General features: G+C 47.9%; 2 pseudogenes; both read right to left on the reverse strand.

Annotated features, from left to right (window-relative positions):
• Positions 1–10,815: 10,815 nt before the first annotated feature.
• Positions 10,816–15,749, reverse strand: LOC133754308 (potassium channel subfamily K member 12-like; annotated as a pseudogene).
• Positions 15,750–16,645: 896 nt separating this feature from the next.
• Positions 16,646–18,708, reverse strand: LOC133754317 (zinc finger protein 219-like; annotated as a pseudogene).
• Positions 18,709–19,076: the final 368 nt, after the last annotated feature.

The following is a 19,076-nucleotide window of genomic DNA, read 5'->3' on the forward strand; positions in this document are numbered from 1 at the left end:
ACACTGGGTTCTAGTCCCGATCGGGGCGCTGGATTCTATCCCGGTCGCTCCTCTTCTGTCCAGTTCTCTGCCTATACAATTACCTTACAAAACATATCAAGGGGTGATAACTATGGATAAGTTGAAAATAGCTTCTGAAGTGTCTTCAGTGGATTCATGATTTGCATTAATTACAAGTAGATCTCCACTGTTCAATTTGTTGTAAAACTAAGAATCTTGGCACTCTGGAAGGACTGGTGATTATGAAATATATATAGTCAAATGTAGCAGACAAAACAAAAATATCCCTTGGATTTGCATGATATAAGACACAATTCGGCCGGCGCCATGGCTCAACAGGCTAATCCTCCGCCTTGCGGCGCCGGCACACCGGGTTCTAATCCCGGTTGGGGCACCGATCCTGTCCCGGTTGCCCCTCTTCCAGGCCAGCTCTCTGCTGTGGCCAGGGAGTGCAGTGGAGGATGGCCCAAGTGCTTGGGCCCTGCACCCCATGGGAGACCAGGATAAGCACCTGGCTCCTGCCATCGGAACAGCGCGGTGCGCCGGCCGCAGCGCACTACCGCGGCGGCCATTGGAGGGTGAACCAACGGCAAAAGGAAGACCTTTCTCTCTGTCTCTCTCTCACTGTCCACTCTGCCTGTCAAAAAAAATTAAAAAAATTAAAGACACAATTCAACTCATGGTATAGTTATGATATCCATACTTAACACAGTTTATTTTACATTTCACAATGCAAAATGCTTTTCAAAAACAAAATTCAAAGTCCAAAAGTCCAATTTAATTATTACTGATGATTCTTGGGGCAGGCACCTGGCCTACTGTTCAGGAAGTCATGTCCTACATCAGAACACCTGGGTTGGATTCCTGGTCTCTACTCTGATTCCAGCTTCCTGCTGGTGCAGACCCTGGGAGGCAGCAATTGCATTTCTTCTCCTTGTGGGGGTCCCCAGCTCCTGGCTGTGGGTGCTCCATTTATTATAGCTATTTAAGGAGTGAACTGGATTTCTCTATGACTGTTTCTATGTGTGACTCTCCACCTCCCAAACAATAAATTATTTTTAAAAAGGAACATTTGTAATAAAAACCAAAATATGTGAAAGAAAAAGATTTTTATTTATACTTTCTCTTCCACAAGAGTTATATAAATATGAGCCTAATATAGTAATCTTAGTTTCAAAGGGTTGATAAGGAAACAAAATAAAAATAATAGAACGAATTACTGCCTGTTACCACTCATAATGAGAAAATAAAATATTCAAGCTACTTGTAAATTTCAATTTAGAAATAGTTCCTATTTAATGAGAAAAAACTGTTCTAGACCCTCTATTAGTTTGCATATACCATCCCAGTAAATCCTTCTACTTCAGAAAAGTAAGGTAAGTTGCATGACATTTAATAAAAGCAAATATCAAAAAAGGAAGGGAGTTGACTCAGTAATTCTAACATAATTATTTGTTGTGCAAATACTTTCAGAAAGGTAGTTTTTAGATAAAAGAATGTGAGCAACTTTGTAATTTTCTATGCAAAGCTATAGATATATAACAGATACAAAAATAAGTAGAAGTCCAGCAAGCAAGAAACGGGTGAAAGTATGTAGCACAACTGGATTAGAAATTACATCTAGTTGTCATTAAAGTGGCATCCTCAGGAATGAGAAAAGACAGGGCATTACACCAGGATTTGGATTAGAATTAACTTTCCAAATGGTACAAATGCAATTTTCTTTTTTTTTAGATTTATTTATTTATTTCAAGGGCAGAGTTACAAAGAGGCAGAAGCAGAGGGAGGGAGGGAGTGAGGGGGGGAGGAAAAAGAGAGAGAGAGAGATATCTTCCATTTGCTGGTCCACTCCCCAAATGCCTACAACAGTCAGAGCTGGGCCGATCCGCAGCCAGGAGCTAGGAGGTAGGAGCCTCCTCTGGGTCTCCCACTAGGGTGCAGGGGCCCAAGCACCTGGGCCATCCTATGCTGCTTTCCCAGGCCATAGCAGAGAGCTGGATTGGAAGTGGAGCAGCCGGGACTCTAACCAGTGCCCATATGAGATGCTGGCACTGCGGGCTGTGGTTTTAATTGCTATGCCACAGCACGGGGCCCCCAGATATAATTTTCAAAATGGCTCACTGATTTGCACTCCCACCAGTAGGTCCAGGAGCTGCTTACCCACAATGCATCTGTTGTTGCCAGATTTTTAACTATGCAAAATGGTGAGCATAAATGTATATTTTAGTGTGGATTATTTACCATTTCTGGCATCACTAATGAGGATGGGATTTTCCTTTTCTTTTCATGGCCTTTCCTATTTTCTCATCTGGGAAATACTTACCCAAATCTTTTCCCATTTATAATGTGGGCAATATGTGATTTTTAAAACATGTGTACATCAAATGTATTTATTGACCTGAGTATTTTCATGAGGTATATGAAAACTCCATGTATTTTCCTAGGATGCAACTTGTCTTTTCCATTCTTCAGGATGCTTCCTAATTAGCAGAATTTCTGATTTTTATAGTATATATTTTCCTGTTTTTAGATTTATTTATTTTACAGGTAGAGTTACAGACAGTGAAAGAGAGAGACAGAGAGAAAGGTCTTCCTTTTGTTGGTTCACCCCCAAATGGCCGCAATGGCCAGAGCTGTGCTGATCTGAAGCCAGGAGCCAGGTGCTTCTTCCCAGTCTCCCATGCGGGTGCAGGGGCCTAAGGGCTTGGACCATCTTCTACTGCTATCCCAGGCCACAGTAGAGAGCTGGACTGGAAGAGGAGCAACCGGGACTAGAATCGGCATCCATATGGGATGCCGGCACTGCAGGCAGAAGATTAACCTAGTGTGCCATGGTGCTGGCCCCTGTTCTTTTTTGTTTATGAAACTTTTAAAGCAGTTACTCTATTGTGATCACATAACAAAAACAGGATCAATCCCAACCCAAACTTGGGCTCAGATGTTGAGATGCTGACACAATACACAAACCGGAGGTTATGAAAGCTTTTATTATTTCTGTAATGAGGCTTTGTGGGGAGGGCAGGGCAGGCTTACCAAGCTGTTCCACAAGAGGCTTGAGGGGTCAGTACAGGGAGACTGTCCTGGGGTTATGGCAGCAGTTAGGGATGGAGTCATGGCACAGCAGAGGCTGCCATAGTTTGATCCTCACCCCAGACCAGAATGGAGAGCAGCAGAGTTTCCCATCAGCTTTTCCAGACATGGGGAAATAGGAGCAGAAGGAGGAGTGGGGTTTGAAATCGGCCAGGACTTAAAAGTCACACCGTTTATTGTATCTTCCTTTCCCAAGATCATAAAAATTAAATCATTTTAAACATTTCCCATTGCTGCTTTTACACGCTTTCATCTACTTGATATTAATTTTTATACATTTGTGAGGAAGTAATCTATTTAAAAATATGAATAGCTAATTATTAAAGCACCATTTTTAAATTTTTTTAACTTTTATTTAATGAATATAAATTTCCAGTGTACAGCTTATGGATTACAATGGCTTCCGCCTCCCATAACTTCCCTCCCACCCGCAACCCTCCCCTCTCCTGCTCCCTCTCCCCTTCCATTCACATCAAGATTCATTTTCAATTCTCTTTATATACAGAAGATTAGTTTAGTATAAAGATTTCAACAGTTTGCACCCACATAGAAACACAAAGTGAAACATACTGTTTGAGTACTAGTTATAGCATTAAAGCAAAATGTACAGCACATTAAGGACAGAGATCCCACATGAGGAGCAAGTGCACAGTGGCTCCTGTTGTTGACCCAACAAATTGACACTCTAGTTTATGGCGCCAGTAACCACCCTAGGCTGTTGTCATGAGTTGCCAAGGCTGTGGAAGCCTTCCAAGTTTGCCGACTCTGATCATATTTAGACAAGGTCATAGACAGGGTGAGGATAGTAACCAATGATCCTAAGAGTGGCATTTACCAGGTTTGAACAATTATACAGCATTAAGTGGGGAAGAGGACCATCAGTACACACAGGTTGGGAGTAGAGCCATTGGTGGTAGAGTAGAGGTTATGATTACAAAGGAATGAGGCCCAAGTACGCTAGACAGGGTCTAGAGCAAAGGACAGAGTCATTCTTAGAGGAGCTAAGAAAGGTGCTGTCTAAGATACAATTAAGTTTTCTGATTGAGAGGCAAATAGAACCTGATAGAAGGGGTTTGATAATAATCTGGTGGGCTTTAGGCCTTGTAAGTTAAGAGGCCCAGACCTATCTATCTCTTCACATGGGGTATATCCTAAGGGAGGTGTGAACCTCCTAGGGGAAAGCACTCTGTTGACTTTCATTACTTGGCTGGCCTGGGAGGAGAGCTGGCCAGGTAAAGGCAGGGGGCATCTCTAACAAGAAATTTACAGTTCTGCCTGCAATGTTGCTGACCCTACTTGGCCATCCCCTCAGCTGCAGTGGTCACTTTGGAAGTTGGGCTGAGTGAAGGACTTTTCAGCTTAGAGCCAATAAGATCTGTGGCTCTGACCTGGGCATCCTTCGACTCCAGGGCAGGTCCATTTCCAGTGATCCAACTCTTGGCAGAGCTGCCAGGGCTCTTCACAAGCTGACTTCTGCTAAAGCCCAGGCTTACCACATTGAAAGCCACAGCAGTGGACTGGCCTGTTGGGTCTCCTTGAGGGCAGATCCCTGTACAGATCAGCCATTAATAGGCCTGCCACCCATTGCTTCTGATGCCTAGCTTTCTTTTCCTCCTGGTTTGTGTTAAAGCAGACCAGAGGATGGGAGTGCCCAAGTCCCATCTCTAATCTTCGGTGGCCTGAACTACAAGTCTATAGTCACAGGCATGTTCTGTAGTAGTTTTTCTAAGGTAGACAATGCCCATGAGGAAAATTATATTCTCACTTTAAAACTTTCTTTCCCTTTGGTCTGAAAGGGAGGTTTTTTCTACTTACCATTTACTTCACTGATGGCGAAGAGAATCTAGCTATGAGATTATTATCTAAGTTCTTATTTTGGCTATGCTATTACAGAAAAATGTTAGCCATCTCTTTTATAAGGTCTAAAGATTAAATTGTGCATCCTACAGATTCCTTCATAATAGAATTAGTTTCCTACCTTGAAGAGAATAGAGAAATGAAAGAACAAGTTGGGCTTAGAATAGAGAAATGAGGGAGCAAGTCCTAGATCGCTTGCTGACAATAGCAATATCACATGAATACTTAGCAAACAGTTTCAACCATTAGATAACAACTTAAGAAAACATTTACCAGAAGGTCCAATGCCTTCTATAAATTTTAAGAATCATGTATTTGAAAACACCTCTTAAATATCTAACATGGTGTAGTTTGTTTAACCAGTAAACTTAAGCACAACCATATAAAATGTTTTTAGTTTCTTTCTTCCAACAAGTTTAAAACATATGATACTCAGATTCAGGTCACACAAATTAAAATGTATCTTTGATTGATTTTAGCAGCTTAAATTTATGGACAATCTTATCTATAAGCCATTTAAAAGAAAACTCTTAATAAAATTCCCCCATGTGGACATACAATATGTACACACTTATAACATAGCATAATAGACCAATATAGCAATTTTAATAATAGCTTTTAAAATCTTTACCTCTTTTTGTAGATTGCCAATTGATTTGAATTGCTTTTTGTTTTTAGTAACTTTCTCTCAGTTGGTACTGTTAATACATTATTGGCTTCATCTGTTTACAGAGCCATCCCAAAGTACTGAATACAATGGAAGTGGCTGGAAAAAGTCCATAGGAACCTATAGGAGGACAGCTAAACACAGAACCAACAACGCTTTAGTTTTATGGGCAGCAAATCATATATGACTGTGGATGACAAAAGACTTTAAGTCACCATGTTTGAAATTATAAACTCATCAACCAACAAGAGGTACTTGCTTACTTCACAGTATTTTTGAAAGCACCTGTAGGATTTTACAAGTATTTAACCTTTTAGGCCTCTGGGCCTTTCTCATTAAGATAACTATCATGTCTAGTAACACAAGATCATTAGACTTTTTAATTCTCAAACATTTGTATTAATAGCATTTTCCATTATAGAAACTTAAAGTTTGGTACCACATCACATCTTGACAGTACTTCTAATATAATCCAAATAGCCTGATTAGTTGGTGTCTCTATAAGATGAGAGACATAGGTCCTTCAATTTTTTCAGTTGGGCCCAAACTGGAAAAACCAAAGTCCAAGATTTACTGGAAATTTTAGAGTCCAGATTGTTTGAAACTTTGATTTTTTGAATGCCTGTCAAGAATGCCAAGAAGGCTCAAAATCCAAAATATCTGGTTGAAATAAGATTCCTTAAAATCATGACATAACAAAGACCAAATTTGATCTTGTTACAAGGTGATTAGTCAAATCTTTGAAAATAAGCACATATTTAAATAACCCATAGCTCTTAATAAAAATTCAGCTGTTTTTGAACAATTAGAATTTAACAGACATCAAGAGAACATAATAGATTACTTTAACACATTGCTTTAACAGAGCATCAGAGTTTAATTCTATGTCAAAGAGAAATTGAGCTTCCTGTGATCTTTTGCTGTGAGGTTTCCTTCCTTTACCTTCTTTCATATTGGTGACCATGTTTCTGTGTTTCTGTGTGTAACACATCTTTAAGCATCTTTTGCAGGGCAGGATGAGTGGCAACAAATTCATTCAGTTTCTGTTTGTTATGAAAAGTCTTAATTTCACCTTCATTCACAAATGAGAGCTTTGCAGGATATAATATTCTGGGCTGGCAGTTTTTCTCTCTTAGTACCTGGGCTATATCTCGCCATTCCCTTCTAGCTTGTAGGTTTTCTGATGAGAAGTCTGCTGTGAGTCTAATTGGAGATCCTCTAAGAGTAATCTGACGTTTCTCTCTTGCACATTTTAGAATCTTTTCTTTATGTTTCACTGTGGTGAGTTTGATTACAACATGTCGTGGTGAGGATCTCTTTTGGTCATGTTTATTAGGGGTTCTATAAGCTTCCCGTACTAAGATGCCTCTGTCCTTCCCCAAACCTGGGAAATTTTCTGCTAGTATCTCACTAAAAAGGCCTTCTAATCCTTTCTCCCTCTCCATGCCTTCAGGAACTCCTAGAACCCGAATGTTGGGTTTTTTAATAGTATCCTGTAGATTTCCGACAATATTTTTTAGATTTCTAATTTCTTCTTATTTTCTTTGGTTTGCCTGTTTCCTTTCCTGTTCTCTGTCTTCTAATTCTGATATTCTCTCTTCTGCTTCGCCCATTCTGTTTTTAACGCTCTCTATAATGTGTTTGTCATTTGATCTATTGAATTCTTCATTTCATTATGATTTCTCATCACTATCACAGTTTCTTGTTCCACTAGTTGTTTCATTTCATTTTGATTCCTCCTTAATATTTCATTTTCAAGAGAGAGATTTTCTATCTTGTCCATTAAGGATTTCTGTAGTTCAAGACTTTGTTTTTGAGAACTTCTTAATGTTCTTATCAATTTTTTGAGATCCGCTTCTTGCATTTCTTCGATCTCATCATCTTCATAATCTTGAATTGGGGTGTCTTGTTCATTTGGGGGCATCATAGTGTCTTCCTTGTTCTTGTTACCTCGATTTTTGTGTTTGTTGTTTGGCATGTTGGAGATATTTGGTTTCTTCACTGTGGTGTTTTTTCTTGTTACACTATGGCTCTATATTAAGTGGACTGTCTGCTTTCGGTGGAGCCTTAGAGGCTTGAGATGAGTGTGGACTGAGAGCTGTGTTTGGTTCCTCAGGGTTGAGGGTGTGTCAAAGATGACACTCCCATGTTAGGTGTGGTAAATCTCTCTTTCTTTCTTTCTTTTTTTGATTCAAAAGGAAGTAATTCCGCACAGCTGAACGTAATTGGATGTAGTTAGCAGGCAAATGATATACCCACAGGAGCCAGAGATCGGAAGCTCTTTCCCAAGGACCACACAGGGAATCTCTGCTGCCCTCTGTGTGGGCTCCAATTCTCCTGCAGTCTCTCACTGGGTTGCCAAGTTAGATGCTAATCTCCTGTTATTTCACCCCTCCCCCAGAGTCAGGTTTTTCTGCTAGGCTCAGGGCCGGTGCAGACCTGAGGTCTCCCTGCTTATGACGTATGTCCAAAATGGCGCCTGTTCTTTGTCTTGCTTGCCTTTGAGGGGTGAGCAGAGAGAGAGAAACTTGTGTCCGTATCGGTCACTTTTTTTTTCCTCTCTCTCTTCTTGTTAGCCTGGTGAACTTTTCCCCACGGAGTTTCAAGCCTCGTTCCCTCTAGTCTCCTCTTTCTGCTTTCCCGCCGGTGTCTTGGGCTATTGAGGTTCGGCTCACCTCGCGTTCCAGCACTGGTGTGTTGATTCTGCCGCTGGTGTCCCGAAATTGGGCTCCCACGCTCTCCACACAGGTCCACTGTGAATCACTAGTTCCAGAATAGTTTCCTCTGCTGTTTCTTCCCCTACTCTTCCTTGACCCTGCAGTATCTCCACTTTTATTAACCTGTCTCTCCACCGGACTAATAGTGTGCTCCCTTCTTATTCCACCATCTTGCCACCCCAAAATACACCTTGAGCATAGAGTAGAGCTGTGTCTTTCTGTCCACACGATGTAATGTTGTCTAACGGAAGAGAAGTTAAGGGATATCATATGCATGTACATGCATTAGCGCATGCACAAGGGACTGGGACTGGGCTGGAGGGGAATGGGGAAGTGGTGGGGCGGGGGATGCATCCTTCCCTAGCAAGCACTTGGCTGGTGTCTGCAGTGGGAAGCCTGGAGTTGGAGAAGAGATAGCATGCTTTGCATTTCTGAGACTTTCCTGGGAGGTGGGGTGTAATAGCCCCCCAGTGCTAGGATCTCAGTCTCTTTGTTGTTCACTTCTCCTGGAAGACAAAATGCAGGAACTGGTGGCTAGATACAAGGTTTGTGACACATCCCTATTTATTTATTATTATCTTAGCTTGTGCATTTCCTAACAAGGATAGGGGTGCAGCCTGTGTTTACATTGGGAGCTGGAGTTCTAATGAGCACTCCATCATTCTGAGTGAGTTAGATTGTGAAGGAGAGGCCAAGGGCATCAGCAAATGTCTCCTACAAACCTTCAGGTCTTTTACCCGTCATGAAATCAACACTGCAATCAACTGTATTTCATGCAGGACATCAACACAAATTTATCTAGGTCTGTCCACTTGATAGACACGTAGACATGCCTGGTATACAAAGGTCACAGGCACAAAGCAGACTATGCCTTCAGGAGCTCCCTCATTAGTGTGGAAGTAGAGGACATACAAAGGATACTGTGAGGACATTACAAAACAACACACACAAATAAGCAGTGTTTATAAAGAGTGAGCAAAGGAGTACTAGAGAGTGAAGAGAGGAGAATGAGTGATGCTGTCCATGTGTGCCATTCAACATTCAATTATACATTCCATCACCTCAGTCACCAAACCCTGTGGATATCCTTGCCTTTTACCCATCACACAGTATTGGAGGACTTGGCTTGCTACAGGGCACATTCCAACTCCAAGTTTCCTTGCCCATGTGAACTTTAAAAATCATCCTTTGGTATTCATGAGCAAGAAGAAAGGGAACAGGGGCAATGTGAAAGTGCTCTGTTGGAAGCTGGCCCCTGGTGGTTGACATCAAAGATCCACAAATTAGTAGGCATCTCCTTTGTTGACTTCACTAGTCTTAACTTAAAAGTTTATGTAACTGAATCCTTTACAGGCTGTTAAACATATCACAGGGAAACTTGTAAGCAACCTAGGGGGTGATGTGTGTGTGTGCGGAGGGGATGCTGAGCCACAGAAAGAAAGAGGATGCAGGAGAGGCCCCCACCAGCTAAATTAACAAACAAGTTAGAACAGCAAAGTGCATCCCATTCTTAGTCCATTAGCTTGGTATAAATACCAGTGTAATGAGCTAGAAGAGGCAAAACATACTCACCAAAGATGAATAATACTGTAAACATATGAAGACTGAAAGCATGTTATGTATGATGGCTGCATAGTAGCTTTCCACAAAACTGACAGGCGTGGGAAGAAATTTCAGTCTTGCTCCCATTCCTAAGGTCTATCCTGGCAGGGAATAAAACTAGTATTAGACTGTAGATTGCATCTTATCAACCAATATTTGATGTTTTAACTAAAGATTTATCCTTCAGGCTATTGTTTAATTTTGATTGCTAATTCCCAAATGTCCCAGGGCCCAGGTTTGCTCAACTCAGTTCCTAAGGGAAGTGTTTACAAAGTCAGGGTCCCTAAGCTGGTAAACTCTGTGTGTGTCCACAGCTGCTCACATTCTTGCTCCAGAAAAGGGGAAGAGGAGGTAGTGGGAGTCTGCGCTTGAAAGGGCCTTGTGGTGCTCTCGCACTGGTTCCTGGGACAGGCCTCAATGCACCCCCCACCCCAGACTGGCTCCAGACCCTTCCCCTAACTCCCACCTCCAACCCCCCACCTGTTGAGCTGGTTTCCTTCTCTGGCCACCTCCCTCAGTCTTGGGTCTCTAGTAAGAGAACAAAAAAAAAAAAAAAAGCTTGGATGATGATTCATTGGCCCCCTATAAAGGGACAAGGAGACATTTCAACAGTGAGTGTGGAAAAACCCATGGCTGTCTTCAGCAGCCACCACGTGGGGCAGAGAACACAAACAGTACCTACATGACCCACAGCAGGTCTGGCTCTGGAGACAGCCCCAAAGGCAGCATTGCCATCGCCACCTGGGCCAGCAGGTGGCTTTTTTTTGTTTGTTTGTTTCATTTTTATTGGATTAAGAGTAAGAAAGCGCCAGCGTCTGAGAGAAGTGCAGTGAGCCCAGGGAGCGGCGGCCGCAGCCTGGCATGGGCCCCGGGCGCAGGCGCCTACCGCGAGGCGTTGGTCTCGGTCAAACGGTTTTTCATGATGCCCAGCGCGCCCACACCGCCCGAGAAGCCGTTCTGGCGCGTGTGCACGCACACGTCGCGCGGGTAGCCGTTGGCCGTCTCCTACAGCTGCTTCTGCAGCAACGCCAGCGACACCTTGTTGGAGGCCGTGAGGTCGCGCATGGAGATGAGCTCACCCGACAGGCGGCGGCCGTCGTCGGCGTCGCTGTCGCGGGCCGAAGCGTCAGCGCCCAGCGCGGCCAGGTGGCGGTGCAGGCGCGAGCCCGGCATGATGGCATTGCGCCGGGCCAGGGGCGCGCCGGGCGCCGGGCAGCAGCGCGCACAGCAGCGGCAGCTCAGCTTGCGCAGCATCCAGTTGAGCACCTGCTTGATGAGGATGGAGATGACGTTGAAGAGCGAGTAGATGCAGCACACCGCGAGCAGGATGAAGAGGAAGTTGCCCAGGCGGTAGAGCCCCTGGTTCCAGTAGGTGGCGCGCTGGAGGCTCACCAGGTCGCCGAAGCCGATGGTGCTGAAGGTGATGAAGCAGAAGTAGAGCGAGTCCATGTAGTCCCAGCCCTCCACGCTGGTGTACATGGCCGAGGCGCAGCACGACAGCAGCATGGCGAACAGGCCCAGGATGAGCAGCACGTGGTACACCGAGGGCTTCCAGCCGGCCAGGCTCTCGGCCTAGGACAGCGCTGAGCCGCGGTGGAAGGTGGTGGGCAGCAGGCCGCTGCGGCGTAGCTGGCGCTCGCGGCACACACACATGATGAAGGCCAGCAGCGAGATGATGCGCTCCAGGAAGAGGTTGAAGAACAGGATGGTGCCTGCGCAGCCAAACAGCCCGTAGGCGATGAGGAAGGCCTTGCCGCCCACCGTCGCTGGCGTGGTCATGCCGAAACCTGCGGGTGCAAGGCAAAGGGTCAGCGAGGTCCTGGCCAGCGGGTACCTGTGGTCCCCCCCCCCCACCAAATGGACACCGCTCAGGTGCAGGGGAATAGCCCGCAGATGCGGTTCCTTATCTTGGCAACCCCCTAAACTGAGGGACTACCCCATCCATTGACTCCTGGCACTGGCTGTGATACTTAGAATTTTGAGGTTCAGGGAATTCAGAGAATTTGGTAGCACAGTGTATTGGGAGAAAGGGAAATTTCGGGTTGACATGTTCCTGAAAGCGAGTGGGTGGGCTTGACTTCGAACATTTTGGGCTCTTGCAGTGATGGTGGGAAAGAGAGATTCTTTCCATGGCTGCACTTCAAGTAATAATTTTCTCCCCTGAAAAGAAAGATTATGATAAAGAATAATTTGGAATGGTGCTGCAAGATTAAATTAGAAAAGTGGTGAATTTCCGAGTAACCATTTCTACAGAGGTGTAGCTCTTTCAACATCTTTTTGTCCTGTGATGATCTGCTCCCACCTCCTGCACCGCAATATCAGTTTAATGAACACTTTGTGAATCGTAAGTACATACGCACACATATCAAACTATGCTCTGAGGATAAAGCAAGTTCTAATTGTGGAAAAGGGATTAAGTATTTCTGTTTTCTGAAAAGAGTTATTTTGTATTTTGTTTTCTATTAAAATGTATTTAGTTTCAAAGAAAAAAAAAACACACCTCCTCAGGTAACCTCCTGGTGCTGCAAAGTGGAGAGCTCACAGCTTACTCGCAGGAAAGGAGGAGGGAGGGTGGGGGGAGGCTGTGGAGTGGACTGCTCACCTGATGGAGAAGCACCAAGCGTCCTTAGGCCTCTTGGTGAGCACCCAGGAGAGGTGAGGAACCACCACCACCAGGACCGGAAACGTCTGCGTGTGCAGGGGTGCTCTGGAGTACAGGTCTCTGGGCTTCACCTGCAGAGGGGACAGGCCTAAAGAGACAGCAGAAAACCAACAACTTGGAAACCCCCTGAGTTCTGGTGTTCTGCAGTCCAGGCTGCAAGTCTCTGCTGCACACACTGTACAAACCACCCAGATTTTTCACCAGCAGGTGGCATCTCCCCAGAGTTTCTCCTCCAGGTGTGGAGCTGGCAGAGTGGAGCCCCCCTCAGTGCCTAGGAGGTGACATTTTGCTCACTCACCCCCACCCCTACTGCACCCCTACCCAGGTGGGCTGATGGGAGCAGGATCACAAGTGGGGGTGGGAGGAGCTGAGCAGAGGCTGCATTCCACAAAGAATGAGGGTTGACTTCACATTTTGCTGCTCACTGGCCATGAACTTCCAAAAGAGCAAAGCTCCATAGTACAATTTCCAAATCCAGGTCTCCAGGTAGCAAGCACACCCCCAGGGTTTTCTTGGATGTGGGACAGAGAGTGAGGCATGGGTTTTGGGCTCCTGGTGCATGAGTAAGGGGACCCTTGTTCAGGGCCCTGAGCAGGCTGGTGGTCAGGCAGACCCTACAGCCCCGGAGCTCATCACTGCTTTCCAAGGACCTTCCTCACACATGGCTGTCAGGTCAACATATTCCCTAGGCTGTGCAAAGGCCGGTTGGGGATGTTTAAAGATATGTGGAATTAAAACATGGAGTCTTCTTTTGATAAACTTTATCCTCCACTTGGGGAGAGAAATACAGGTGCATTAGTGGGGATTTTTTTTTTGTATAAAACATTTCATGAGCTTAATAAGTTGCCATTGCCCTCAGGGTCATCCACCAGGGTCCTGCCTTTCTGTGTTAGTCTTTCTCAGTGGGCTTGCCTGAGGCTGTGCACAGGAAGGTGCAGGTCTGATATGCCAGTCTAAGCCCTGCCTCCAGCCCAGTGTTCCTGCAGTCCTGCCTTCCCCCCACCTGCTGAGCTGGATGGCACTGTCTCCAAGTGCTCAGGAGACACCATTTCCAGGGGAAGGGAGGGGAGTGGCTTTCTTAGGAGAGGGGCCATCATCCTGAGCAGGGATGTATAGCTTCCAATGTAGAGCACACTTAAAGATGCATGACACAACACAAATGAGATATTTTTATCTATTCAGCATCTTTCTGGCAGTACTGTTTTTTAAAGATTTATTTATTTATTTGAAAGTCAGAGTTACACAGAGAGAGGAGAGAGAGAGAGAGAGAGGTCTTACATCCCATGGTTCACTCTCCATTTGGCTTCAACACCTGGAGCTGCACCAATCCAAAGCCAGGATCCAGCAGCCTCCTCTGGGTGTTAACCCACTGAGCCACATCGCCAGCCCCAATCTGGCAGTACTGTTTAAGAACAGTATACCTAGGGTCAGGGCTGTGGTGTAGCAGGTAAAGTCTCTGCCTGCAGTGCCGACATCCCATATGGGCATTGGCTTGAGTCCTGGATGCTCCACTTCCAATCCAACTCTTTGCTATGGCCTGGGAAAGCAGTAGAAGATGGCTTAAGTCCTTGAGCCCCTGCACCTTTGTGGGAGACTCAGAAGAAGCTCCTGGCTCCTGGCTTCAGATCAGTGCAGCTCCAGCCATTGCAGCCATCTGGAGGGTGAACCAGTTGGTGGGAGACCTCTCTCTCTCTTTCTCTCTCTTTGCCTCTCCTTCTCGCTCTCTGTGTAACTCTTTCAAGTTAATAAATAAATCTTTAAAAAAACAATAGACCCCTTTAGCCATGACACATTCATGCATGCAGGGTACTGGCTACTCAACTCACATGGGAGCTGTATTATTTCTCTCAGCAAAGGCCTGAGACTGTGTAATTTACAGAGGAGATAGCAGAATGCCATGAAAGGAGGTGGCTATGTCCCCAGGCCATGCCTCATTGCTGGTTGAGTGCACAGGCCAAGACCTCCTGCCAGCCCCCAGGGACAGTGGTGGAAGCAAACCTCAGCTTCCTTCTTCAGTGCTTGGACAGGTCTGATATCATTTTGGGATGTTCTTGTGCTCTTTCTGTGTATATGAATAGGCTAATTACATGGAAAATGTTGGACTACAAAGTGCAATCCCAATTATGTGACTCATTTGTGGTATTTAAAGTCTTAGGGATTACACTATATTTATTTGTTTTCTCCATTGTTTTTCATATTCTCCCACACTAGACACACATACACACACATGCATACACACACACACACGCCCAAGGCCTGTGCTATAAATTAGTAAATGTTTACAGCAGCCAAGGAGGCAACTACATCTTCACTTAAAGTCCCTTTAGGCTTTCTTCTTCGATGACAAACTTTACTTTCTCTTTTCTAATTATTCCACACACACACACACACACGTATGTATGAATTCTATTTCATATAGCAGCATTAACATTATAAACATATATAGATACAAAAATTACACATGTAACTTTATATAACTTTACGTGTACAAAAAGCTTTTACACAGGCACACATAAAACTCTTCTATTAACATCTATTAACATGCTAACAATGTGTCTCCTACCAGATGTTCCAGACTTCTCAGCCCTAGACCAGCATTCCATCACATCCTCCACTCATTGCCTCCTCTCCAGACTAGCAAAGTCCTTCCCTACTAAGGAACCTACTGCTCCAGCACTTACCATCTCTTTGACATCCAGCTCTGTGGGTGGTCCTGGTCTTAGTGTGCTCAAGTCAACATACCAGAATACCATACGCTCATGGCTTTGGCAACAGGTCTGGTTTTCTCAGTTTTGGTGGCTGGATGTCCAAGTTCAGGGTGCCAGCATGGCCAGGTTAGAGTGATACTTTTTCTTACTCGCTTGTGGTCAGCTACGTTCTCAGTGTGTCCTCTCAAACCTCTGACTTCACTGAACATTAATCACTTCCTAAATGTCCATTTTCCAGATATCTTATGATCACACCCAGAGTTGGGGCTTTAACATATGAATATGGTGTGTTTGTGGGGGAGGGGCCAGGGTACAATTAAGTTCATTGCAATCTCCAAGATAGAGCTAAACCTTTTACCCTGACACATTGCCATACCAAACCAATACATCTTTTTCATTTCATTGCCAGCTCCTTCTTCACAAGCAGCAACTTGGTCCTGCCGCATTGAGTTTATTGGTGAGAGAGAGTCCTTGGCACTTTCTCATAACGTCCTTTTCCTGGAGCACTTTCCACTGCTTGCTTTGTCTAGTAACTGGGTGCTCCTTGCTCAGGAACTGCCTGGAATGCTGTCCAGAAGAAGCTTGGCTGGCCTTTGCCTCCCCTCAGTCAAGAAGGAGGAGCTCATTCATCTGGTTCCCACAGCGTCCTTACAGTCTCTTAGAGAGCTGCTCACATCACTACTTATTCACACTTCCATCTTCCAAGCTAGACGTCAGATCATCAGGGCCAAGACTCATGCTTTGTGATTTATTTTCACATATCTCAGAGAGGACATATATAAATACCTAGCAGAGAATAATTATTTGCTAAATGGTGTTTCTCTCTCTCTCTCTCTCTCTCTCTCTCTCTCTCTCTCTCTCTCTCTCTCGTGTGTGTGTGTCTCAAGACACCTGTTTATTGGGGACACGGCTCTGAGCCAGGGATGACAGGAATCGTACCAAAAATAGCAACGTCTACACAGCCCCGCTGTTGCTAAAAGAGTAAAGTGCCCTCCCCACCCACTCCCACCCCTTGTACAAAAATAGACTCTCACGCCTACGGACCAACAAAGACCGTCAGAGTGGTGCCTCGCCACGGACACGCCCTTCTCTGCTTTCCCTGGGACCCCGTTCTTTGACCCTCATCTCTGCCACGTCTAAGGCACTGTGACTCCCCTGGGCTGGATGGGTTCAGCCTGCCCACCCTCCTCCGCCCTCTGCCCCTTCCACCTCTGGTCTGCCTGGGGCTGGGATATGGGTCCCACCCTGCCCCCTGCTGGCTGCTCTACCCAGCTACCTGTAGCACTCCCCCTCTCCAGCAGGGTAAGCTCACTACACTACTCACCCCTACGAGGGCTCCCTATCACTCTTGCCCCCCTCAGCCTGCCTCTCCTGACCTCAACAGCCCAGGGCCCTCCTCCCCCTCCAGGGGGGACTGGGGGGGTCTCTCCTGAGGGCGCACAGGCATAGAGTGGGGATGGGTCCGCATGGGGCGGCCAACGGCCTCAGGTTGGTGGCTGTGATGCACCTGCAAGTGCAAGGCCATGAGCTCAGAGGCTCCAGTGGCAAAGGGACCGAAGAGGCAGCGGTGGAGAGCGCGCCCCCGGCCCGGCCTTGCTCCCAGCCCCACCCACAAGGACAGGTCCAGGGGTTGGGCCTCACCGCCTCGCCCATTGTGCAGGGTCCTCCCAGGGATGGCAGGCTTCTGAAGGGACCCGGGCCCGGCGCTGCTCGGAGGCAGGCACTTGTGGTGCCCTCCACACAGGTCGTAGGCTGCTGTGCCTGCTTGGTTCCGGATTGCGGGGCTGAACCCCGCTGCGAAGGGGGCGGCGGCTCCGGGGGTGGCCCGGGGCCTGCCCCTCTCCTCTGCTCCGGTGGTGGCGCTGCAGGTGATACTTGAGCGAACCCGACTGGGTACCGGCGTAGTCACAGTGCTGACACTTGTAGGGGCGCTCACCTGTGTGCACTCGCAGATGCACCTTGAGGTGATGCGCCTAGTAGAAAGACTTTCTGCAGAAGGGACAATTCTTGCCGGTGGCCCCCTGGCCCCCTTCAGGCCGGGTCCCTCCAACCAACAGCCCGTTCTCCTGCGTGTCCACTGGTCTCGCCTGCATGCCTGCGGCAGGTGCAGAGTGGCCGGGCCCCTTGCCCGCGCGGGTGCACGGAACCCAGAGGGGCCAGCGACCTGTCCCAGGCCCAGGTCTCCTCCTTGGTCTCCACTAACTCCTCCTCCTCCTCTTCCTGCTCTTCTGCACTGTGCCGGCAAGCCCTGGCCGGGAGAGCAGAGGGCAGCGGGTAGAAGCCTCCAAAGCTGTGGCCGGCCTCAGGTTCAGCACCTTCACCTCACCAGTGCGCAGGCTCAGGTAGTCCAAGAGGCTCAGGGACTCACAGCATCCGGCCCGGGTGGGCATCAGGGCCAAGAGCAGTGCCCAGGTCAGGAGGCTGGGGGTGCAGGCAGAGGACCCAGCTGGCTGGTGTGCACCTTCATGTGTTTCTTAAGGAACCAGGGCTCCTTGAAGCAGCGGCCACACGGGACACGCATGGTCGAAGGGAGCCTTGTGATTGCGCATGTGGCCCTTGAGAGACCAGGACTGTGTAAAGCTCTGGCCGCACACCTGGCAGCTGAGCTCGGGAGGCGTGGGTGGCTCCTCGGGAGCGTCTGGAGTAGGAGCCAGAGTTGCCTCGCGTTCAGGCTCCAGCTCTGGCCCCAGCACAGATCTGGGTTCCGCGGGGGTAGTGGTGGAGGCTGGGGTGCAGCGGAGGTGGCCGCCAGGGGGCGCGCGGGAGCGCCGTGGGCCGTCAGACTGTGGTGCAGCAGCTCCTCCTCGTGGCTGGAGCCGAAACTGCACAGGCCACACTTCCAGGGCGGGTGCAGGATGTGCAGGTGGCCTTCCTGCTCCGCAGAGGTGAGAAACTTGCCTTTGCAGAAGGGGCAACGGAAGGCGGATGGCAAGGGGCCCTGAGGCCACGCCAGACCCTCAGTGTTAAGAGTGGCCTGCATGGCTTCAGAGCTGTGGGCTCTCTCCTGCCAGGCCTCGCGCAGCAGCGCTCGCTCCTCCTATTCCATCAACAGGCGTGCAGCGGGGCTGCGTGGGCCCTCGGGCTGGTGCCTGCGCAGATGGGAGCACAACAGAGCCCGCTGCCCCGCCGGTGACCGCAGTGCGGGCACTGGAAGGCCTGGGCGCCTGGGTGCGCCCGCAGGTGCAAAGCCAGGATGGAGTTGAAGCGGAAACGCTTTCCACACACAAGGATAGGGAAACACACTTCGCCAGAGCGACTTTCACACCAGCCCACCGCTCCCATCCTAGGTGAGCCCCCGCTCATGGTTGGCCCCTTGGAGTAGCGTTGTAGATGCAGCTCACCATCGAAGGCTGCTGCTGATGGCACTCAGTGGCCGCCTGGGGCGCGGGGACACGAGCCCTCCATGGACCCCCTTCCCATTCTTGGGTTCTGGGGAGTGCAGGGAAGAGGAGGAAAAGCTGCTAATGGAGGCAACAGGTGCTGAGGAGGAGCCCTGGCAGACGGCAGCGGAGCGGAGGGGGGGAGGGGGAGGCGCGGGCGGCAGCGTTATGTGGGGCTGGGGGAGATGAGCCAGGCCCCGAACCGAACCCCCAACCCCCGGCCCTGCCCCCGCCCCCTCCCGGTCCCCTGGCCCGGCCCTGGCGTGCACTGTGTGCTGCGGGAGGTGGTCCAACCATTAGTGCCGGGGCTGGGAGCTGCACTGGAGCAGGGCTCTGGCTCTGGGGAAAGGGAGCTGGGGATCTCGGGAGCCAGGGGAGGCCTAAGTGGTGTTT

The sequence above is a fragment of the Lepus europaeus genome, assembly GCF_033115175.1.
Source record: "Lepus europaeus isolate LE1 chromosome 21 unlocalized genomic scaffold, mLepTim1.pri SUPER_21_unloc_1, whole genome shotgun sequence".
NCBI classification, from domain to species: domain Eukaryota; kingdom Metazoa; phylum Chordata; class Mammalia; order Lagomorpha; family Leporidae; genus Lepus; species Lepus europaeus.